Source organism: Cervus elaphus, chromosome 8 (genome assembly GCF_910594005.1).
Source record: "Cervus elaphus chromosome 8, mCerEla1.1, whole genome shotgun sequence".
Taxonomy (NCBI): domain Eukaryota; kingdom Metazoa; phylum Chordata; class Mammalia; order Artiodactyla; family Cervidae; genus Cervus; species Cervus elaphus.
The window spans coordinates 42,327,673-42,337,488 of NC_057822.1; positions in this window are offsets into that span (position 1 = coordinate 42,327,673).

Genomic DNA, 9,816 nt, shown 5'->3' on the forward strand with positions numbered 1-9,816 from the left:
TTCTGCATACGGCCAGGCAAAAGAAGACCCAGTCTGTCAAGCTGAAGAAAAGCAAGGATAATGTGAAGATTCAAGTCCAATGCAGCAGACACTTTTACACCTTGGTCATCACAGACAAAAAGTAGGCAGAGCAGCTGAAGCAGCCCCTGCTCCCGGGTGAGGCAGTGAAGGAGCTGACATGAAGCAAGCCTGCTGATGTCAACGGTATGAACATTTTAAAAATAAAAAAAATCAGCAGTTCAGCCAACTAGTGTTCTGGGGAATCCTGTTTGGGAAGTGCTCCCTTGATATCAATTCAAATATTATTGCTGTGGAACTGGGTGGCTCTGGCAGGCCACTCCATTCTTCCCAGTGAGATTTCCTGACATAAATCTTGCTGATTTGCCCATTAATACAATAGAAAACAGAAGAGTCTCGCCCCACCCATTTGAGCCAGATTCAGCTAAAATGAAGGGAAAAGTAGACCTTTGATTGGAGGATGCATCTAAGTCAGAAGACTCACAGAAACAAAGTTACAACTTCGAGGACTCCCCTGGGAGCCCTGAGGTCAAGTCTCTGCTCCCAAAGCAAAGGGCACAGGTTGGATCTTAGGTTGTGTCCCTGAGATCTCCCATGAGATATGCCATGACAAAAAAAAAAAGGTAAACAAGTTATAGCTTGGAGAGTTTCTTTGGACTTTGTTTCTTTACTCCTCAATGCTTTAACATTTTGAAAGCAATTTCTAGGTCTTGGGTAGATGCCATTGTTTGTCTTGTTGAAGTCCAAAGGTGGAGCACCTCAGATGAACCCTGAGACTGATATAAACCTAGGCAGGAAGAGCAAAGTTGTGTAAGAGGAAGGAAAAGGAATATCTAATTAACCCTATAAATTCAGGCACAGAAATCTCCCTGTCCCTTACAATTGCCTGGAAGTGGTGACTCCCTCTTTTCCTGTTAGCAAGGTCCCAAGAAGTCATCTCCAAGGTCAAAGTGGCCACAGGAAGAGCCTTCAGAGCTTCTAACACAGTGGTGCTTATGGAGTGGGCCCTGATCCTTTTCTCTTTGCCAAGTGATTTCCCACAGGGATGCTGCCCAGGAACCTGAGGTCCTCCATAGGAATTGATGTACCACGTGGGATTTCATCACACACACACCTAAGTCTTGACCCTTCTGATACATAACTTCATTCCTCCCGATCAAAAGCAACCAAAGCGTATATTCTCTGACACAGTGAGAATTCTGTTGCTGAGATTTTATGTTTGTTTCTTTGAGTTCAGTTCAGTCATGTCCGACTGCGACCCCATGGACTACAGCACGCTAGGCTATCCTGTCCATCACCAGCTCCCGAAGCTTGCTCAAACTCATGTCCATTGAGTCCGTGATGCCATCCAACCATTTCATCCTCTGTCGTCCCCTTCTCCTCCTGCCTTCAATCTTTCCCAGCATCAGGGTCTTTTCTAATCAATCACTTCTTTGCCTCAGGTGATGTCCATATGTAGAGTCTTCTCCTGTGGTGTTGGAAGAGGGTGTTTGCTATCACCAGCGTGTTCTCTTGGCAAAATGCTATTAGCCTTTCTCTGCTTCTTTCTGTACTCCAAGGCCAAATTTGCCTGTTATTCCAGGTATTTCTTGACTTCCTACTTTTGCATTCCAGTCCCCTATAATGCAAAGGACATCTTTTTGGGGTGTTAGTTCTAGAAGGTCTCGTAGGTCTTCACAGAACCATTCAACTTCAGCTTCTTCAGCATTACTGGTCGGGGCATAACTTAGATTACCATGATATTGAATGATTTGCCTTGGAAACAAACAGAGATCATTTTGTCATTTTTGAGATTGCATCCAAGTACTGCATTTCAGACTCTTTTGTTGACCATGATGACTACTCCATTTTTTCTAAGGGATTCTTGCCCACAGTATTAGATGTAATGGTCATCCAAGTTAAATTCGCCCATTCCAGTCCATTTTCCTAAAATGTTGATGTTCACTCTTGCCATCTCCTGTTTGACCACTTCCAATTTGCTTTGATTCATGGACCTAACATTCCAGGTTCCTATGCAATATTGCTCTTTACAGCATTGGACCCTGCTTCCATCACCAGTCACATCCATAACTGGGCGCTGTTTTTGCTTTGGCTCCGTCTCTTCATTCTTTCTGGAGTTATTTCTCCACTGATCTCCAGTAGCATATTGGGTACCTACCGACCAGGGGAGTTCATCTTTCAGTGTCCTATCTTTTTGCCTTTTCATACTGTTCATGGAGTTCTCAAGGCAAGAATACTGAAGTGGTTTGCCATTCCCTTCTCCAGTGGACCACATTTTGTCAGAACCCTCCACCATGACCCATCCGTCTTGGGTGGCCCCACACAGCATGGCTCATAGTTTCACTGAGTTAGACAAGGCTGTGGTCCATGTGATCAGATTGGTTAATTTTCTGTGACTGTGGCTTTCCATTTGTCTGCCCTCTGATGGAGAAGGATAAGAGGAATATGGAAGCTTCCTGATGGGAGAGAATGACCAAGGGGGACACTGGGTCTTGTTCTGATGGGCAGGGCCATGCTTAGTAAATATTTAATCTAATTTTCTGTTGAAGGGTGGAGCTGTGTTCCCTCCCTGTTGTTTGACCTGAGGCCAAACCATGGTGGAGGTAATGGAGATAATGTCGACCTCCTTCCAAAGGTCCCATGCAGGCACTGCTACACTCAGTGCCCCAACCCTGCAGCTGGCCACCGCCAACCCACGCCTCCCCTGAGACTCCTGGACACTCATGGGCAAGTCTGGGTCAGTCTCTTGTGAGGTCACTGCTCCTTTATTCTGGGTCCTGGTGAGCACAAGGTTCTGTTTGTGCCCGCCAAGAGTCTGTTTCCCAGTCCTGTGTAAGTTCTGGCAGCTCTATGGTGGGGTAATGGCGACCTCCACCAGGAGGGCTTATGCCACACCCAGGTCTACTGCACCCAGAGCCCCTGCCCCCGCAGCAGTCCACTGTGACCCGTACCTCCTCAGGAGACACTCAAACACAGTTCTGTCTCAGTCTCTGTGGGGTCTCTGGGTCCTGGTGCGCACAAGTTTTGTTTGAACCCTCTGAGCATCTCTGGTGGATATGGGGTTTGATTCTAAATGCAATTTTGCACCTCCTACCATCTTGCTGGGACTTCTCTGCCCTTGGACATCGGGTATCTTCTCTCAGATGCTCCAGCGTCATGCAGCCACTGATGATCAATACCAAAGTCAGATTGATTGTATTCTTTGCAGCCAAAGATGGAGAAGCTCTATACAGTCAGCAAAAACAAGACTGGGAGCTGGCTCTGGCTCAGATCATGAACTCCTTATTGCCAAATTCAGACTTAAATTGAAGAAAGTAGGGAAAACCACTAGACCATTCAGGTATGACCTAAATCAAATCCCTTATGATTATACAGTGGAAGTGACAAATAGATTCAAGGGATTAGACCTAATAGACAAAGTGCCTGAAGAATTATGGACAAAGGTTCATGACATTGTACAGGAGGCAGTGATCAAGACCACGTCCAAGAAAAAGAAATGCAAAAAGGCAAAATGGTTGTCTGAAGAGGCCTTAGGAATAGCTATGAAAAGAAGAGAAGCTAAAGGCAAAGGAGAAAAGGAAAGATATACCCATCTGAATGCAGAGTTCCAAAGAATATCAAGGAGAGATAAGAAAGCCTTCCTCAGTGATCAATGCAAAGAAATAGAGGAAAACAATAGAATGGGAAAGACTAGAGATCTCCTCAAGGTAATTAGAGTTCCCAAGGGAAAGTTTCATGCAAAGATGGGCACAATAAAGGACAGAAATGGTATGGACCTAACAGAAGCAGAAGATATTAAGAAGAGGTGGCAAGAATACACAGAAAAACTATACAAAAAAGATCTTCATGACCCAGATAATCACAATGACATGATCGCTCACCTACAGTCAGACATCCTGGAATGAAAAGTCAAGTGGGCCTTAGGAGGCGTCACTAAAACAAAGCTAATGGAGGTGATGGAATTCCAGTTGAGTTATTTCAAATCCTAAAAGATGATGCTGTAAAAGTGCTGCACTCAATAAGCCAGCAAATTTGGAAAACTCAGCAGTGACCAAAGGACTGCAAGAGGTCAGTTTTCATTCCAATCCCAAAGAAAGGCAATGCCAAAAAATAATCAAACTACAACGCAGTTGCACTCATCTCACATGCTAGCAAAGTAATGCTCAAAATTCTCCAAGCCGAGCTTCAACAGTATGTGAACCATGAACCAGATGTTCAAGCTGGATTTAGCAAAGGCAGAGGAACCAGAAATCAAATCCAACATCCGTTGGATTATCAAAAAAGCAAGAGAGTTCCAGGAAAACATCTGCTTCATTGACTACACTAAAGCCTCTGACTGTGTGGATCACAAAAAACTGTGGAAAATTCTGAAAGAGATGGGAATACCAGACTACCTTATCTGCCTCCTGAGAAATCTGTATGTGGGTCAAGAAGCAACAGTTAGAACTGGACATGGAACAACAGACTGGTTCCAAATTGGGAAGGCATACGTCAAGGCTGTATACTGTCACCCTGCTTATTTAACTTATATGCAGAGTACATTGTCAGGGAATGTTTGACGGGAGGATTCCTACATGCTGTCTCTCATGAGTCCTTTGTCCCTCTTCAAGCGGAACAGCACGCTGCTCCCAGGGACTGACGTCATTGTGTGAGGCAAGCATGAGTCTCCTTTAGTAAACATTCTCCTTAGGACAAAACAGCTTAATCTCCTTCCCCTTTCTTGAGATATGGATTGTCTCCTGACCTTGTGACTAACATTACCCCTTGTTCCCTTGGTAACAGTTGCTGTACATTTGGTTTTCTGATCTCTATCATTCCCGAAAGAAGTTTCTTGTACTGCAGCCTATATATACTCATAGAAAAATCATTAAAGCACCTTTGCTCCATCAGAGCTTAGGTCCCCGGGTCTTGTTTGTCTCTCTCTCTCTCTTTCTCCCTTTCACTTTCTTATCGTCGACTCCGCACCACAAGGTTCCGGTCCATTAAAGGACCCCAACAGTACATCATGCAAAATGCTGGGCTGGGTGAAGCACAAACTGGAATCAAGATTGCTGGGAGAAATATCAATAACCTCAGATATGCAGATGACACCACACTTATGGCAGAAAGCGAAGAACTAAAGAGCCTCTTGATGAAGGTGAAAGAGGAGAGTGAAAAAGTTGGCTTCCAACTCAACATTCAGAAAACTAAGATCATGGCATCTGGTCCCATCACTTCATGGCAAATAGATGGGGAAACAGTGGAAACAGTGAGAAACTTTATTTTGGGGGTCTCAAAATCACTGCAGATGGTGACTGCAGCCATGAAATTAAAAGACGCTTGCTCCTTGGAAGAAAAGTTATAACCAACCTAGACAGCATATTAAAAAGCAGAGACATTACTTTGCCAACAAAGGTCTGTCTAGTCAAAGCTATGGTTTTTCCAGTAGTCATGTATGGATGTGAGAGTTGGACTATAAAGAAAGCTGTGCACCGAAGAATTGATGCTTTTGAACTGTGGTGTTGGAGAAGGCTCTCAAGAGTCCCTTGGACTGCAAGGAGATCCAACCAGTCCATCCTAAAGGAGATCAGTCTTGAATATTCACTGGAAGGACTGATGCTGAAGCTGAATTTCCAATACTCTGGCCACCTGATGCAAAGACCTGACTCATTTGAAAAGACCCTGATGCTGGGAAAGATTGAGGGCAGGAGGAGAAGGGGACGACAGAGGATGAGCTGGTTGGATGGCATCACAGACTCAATGGACATGAGCGGGAGTTGGTGATGGACAGGGAGGCCTGGCGTGCTGCAGTCCATGAGGTCACAAAGAGTCGAACACAACAGAGCGACTGAACTGAACTGAACTGAACTCGCCTCAGGTGGCCAGAGTATTCGAGCTTCAGCTTCAGCATCAGTCCTTCCAATGAACACCCAGGACTGAATACTCAGAATTCCTCTAGGATTGACTGGTTGGATCTCCTTGCAGCCCACAGTACTCTCGAGAGTCTTCTCCAACACCACAGTGCAAAAGCATCCATTCTTAAGCGCCCAGCTTTCTTTATGGTCCAACTCTCACATCCATGCATGACTACTGGAAAAACCATAGCTTTGATGAGATGGACCATTGTCAGCAAAATAATGTCTCTGCTTTTTTAATATGCTGTCTAGGTTGGTCATAGCTTTTCTTCCAAGGAGTAAGCCTCTTTTAATTTTATGGCTGCAGCCTCCATCTGCAGTGATTTTGGAGCCCAAGGAAATAAGGAGTTTGTCACTGCTTCCATTGTTTCCCCATCTATTTGCCATGAAGTGATGGGACCAGATGCCATGATCTCCGTTTTTTGAATGTTCAGTTTTAAGCCAAGTTTCTCACTCTCCTCTTTCACTTTCATCAGGAGGCTCTTTAGTTCCTCTTCACTTTCTGCCATAAGGGTGGTGTCATCTGCATATCTGAGGTTATTGATATTTCTCCCTGCAATCTTGATTCCAGCTTGTGCTTCTTCTAGCCCAGCGTTGCTCCTGATGTACTCTGCATATGAGTTAAATAAGCAGGGTGACAATATACAGCCTTGACGTACGCCTTTCCCAACTTGGAACCAGTCTGTTGTTCCATGTCCCATTCTAACTGTTGCTTCTTGACCCGCATACAGATTTCTCAGAAGCAGGTAAGGTGGTCTGGTATTCTCATTTCTTGAAGAATTTTCCACAGTTTTTTTGCGATCCACACAGTCAGAGCCTTTAGCGTAGTCAATGAAGCAGAAATAGATGTTTTTCTGGAATTCTCTTGCTTTTCTATGAGCCAACAGATGTTGGCAATTTGATCTCTGTGTCCTTTGCCTTTTCTAAATCCTATAATGATTGAAACTTTCCTCTTCTACATATGCAATATTTATTTCATCCAATTTTATGTTTCTCAAATTCTTATCTCTTAAAACATTGACTCAATCTCCATGTTCCCACTTTCAAAACCAATCAGAGAAACTCCCAAATGCTAAGCATTAGCAGATAAACACTTATATCCAGAGGGAGTCAAAGACACTCTTAAAACCAGCTGGAAATCATTTCATAAATATGTGGGAAGTGTTTCCTTTTCTAATCTATAATTCACTTTAGAGCCATGTGACTGATAGTGGCAAGAAGTTTGTGGTTTAAAACACAGTAAATGAAAAACAAAATACTGTGACCAGGCCAGGGGGGTTGGGGGCAGAAGGAGGGGGGGGGGGGTACATGTTATATTAGAAATAAAAACACCAAAAGTATAAATAATATATTGAGAAGGTCACTCAGTGTGAGCATCCAAGTCACTCAGAGTTATCAAAATCATTCATTATTGATGGACCCATTTTTACAAACCATCATTCTTCCTTCCTCCCAACTGTGTTCTGAGTGGATGACAGAGCCATGCTGTCCCCCTCGTGCTGCTCTTGTTAATTCAGAACTTTGGTAATTTTCCTAATGGAAAAAAAATCAAATTCATAAAAAAAAAAAACGTTCACTGACTACCTGGCAGAGGGCCTGAGACCATATTCAGGATGTGATATAACACATTTATTTGATTGCTATCTTTTTCAACACACAGTGGAGCTCTCCAGAATTAGTTTTGCCTCCATTCCAAACTCTGTTGGCACAGATCTTTCCTAGGTCCTCTGATGGAGTAAAAGTATCCACTGTTGGAGCCTTAGCCAAGGAAACAGAGGAGACAAGTGAAAAGATCCAAATGGAAACAGTCTAACATGGATGTCATGTGGGAATTCACCTCAATGCAAAAGAAGCCTCAGAGAACAGTCCCAGGCAAATCATGCCTGAGGTCACAGAACAGAAAAGCTCAAAGCCTCAAAATAGAATAAGCTCAAGTTGCATGTTTTGGTAAACCAATTAAAATAGACCATGCGAGGCCAAGGGAAAGAGATGGGGGGGTGCGGAAGGTGCAAATGGATGGAAGGACCACATGCATATCTGTTCTGTGTGTGTGTGTGTGTGTGTGAGACATCAGCCTTCCCCATCCATAGTGTGATTTTCTGTGTGTTAGTTGCTCAGTCTGTCTGACTCTTTGCAACCCCATGGACTGTAGTACACCAGGATCCTCTGTCCCTGGCGATTCTCCAGGCAAGAATACTGGAGTGGGTTGCCATAACCTTCTCTTCGACCCAGGGATGGAATCCGGGTCTCCTGCATTATAGGCAGATAGATTCTTTACCGTCTGAGCCACCAGAGTGTGATTGCAAGGCAGCAAGGGGGCCCATAGACAGAAAGTGCCCTGGGCTGGAGACACACACTTGCTGTCTCAGAAAGACACAGCAGCAAGCTCCCCTGGCCACCACTGTAGCTCCCCAATAATAGCCCAGACGCTCTGGATTTCATGTTCATTTCTTGGACAGAGGACACGTGGGACCAGAATGGGTGTCACCAATGGGTGGCCAACTTAAAGATGATGTATCTATCCACACAGAGGTGGCATAATCATGGCCTGACCTCTTCATCCCTTTCTGTCTATAAGCAACATACTTCTCATTTCCCACAGGTATTTCATTTATTCTATCTTTCTTTAACATGTTTTACAGATTGCTAACTTACTATCTATATATAACACATCTTATGAATTCTGCTTGTCTCACAAGCTATTGCCTTAGTCATCATCTATAATTACCACCCTAGGAGTTCCACCAAGATCTCATAAAACTGCTAGCTTACTTTCTATGGATTCTTATCATTTCCTGTGAGCTTTATGCTTCCCATTCGCTTTCTTGTCTTCTACAGCAGAATTTAATATACAGAAGCAGATGTAGAGGGTTTGAGCAGGACAGCAAATGCCTGTTACACATAGACTTTCTCTTCTGCCTATCAGAGAACATCATTACGAAGTAGTGAAATACTTAGCATTGTCTTCAGCCTTCTCTTATATTTTGCAAACCTTGATTCCTTCCAGGAGAGCACGAATAATTATTTTAAGTGTATTTTGAGTCTTGGTCTTGGGGGCTTGACCTAAAACAGGGGAAATTGATTATCATATAAAATCCCTGGAACCATGATCTGTTTTAACTCTGTTTGGGGGTTATTTTAGTTGAGTATGGACAAAAGGCAACCCTTAAGCTAATTTCTCCTCAGAAAAGTCACATAGAATAAATCAGTCATGTAGCTCGAAAAGGATCCTGGGAACATCACCAGTGAGACAAGGTATGGAGCTGACAGGAGTCCGGCTAAGCGAATGCCCGGGTGATCTCAGGACTTGGCAGTCCTCACACTGGGATGCCAGAAACAGAAGCATCCCGTTGCTGCCTCTGCAAGATGGAAACTCTGTTGAGCACCTGCTTCCACCTCATCTCCCGTATGAGGCCATCTATGCAAGAAGGCAGGAGAAGGTACAGAAGGAAAGGTAAGGAAGACCTCTGACCTGTTTCAAAAGGGACCCCTCGATGCTTAACTTTCTGCAGAATGGCACAGAGGGCAGACCCACCCCCATCTCTGAAGAGGCATGGTCAGAGGGCCAAATCCCAAATCTTTACTGGCTATATGAGCTAAGCAAGTTACTTAACCTCTCTGAGGCTCAGTTTTCTCATTTATAAATTAATTATTGTAATTATACCCACCTGCAAGACTTACAGTGAGGATTAAATGAAATGATTTACATAAAGGGCATAGCACACTATGCCTAGCACATGCTATTCAGATGGTTCTTTCCGTCCTCATTACTATTGCGTTGGGTAAAATGTTCATTTGGGTTCTTCTGTAATATCTTAACATGTTACGGAAAAACTGGAATGAACTATTTGACCAACCCAATACAATTATTGCTGTTGCTATGTGTTATTATTATTGTTATTAG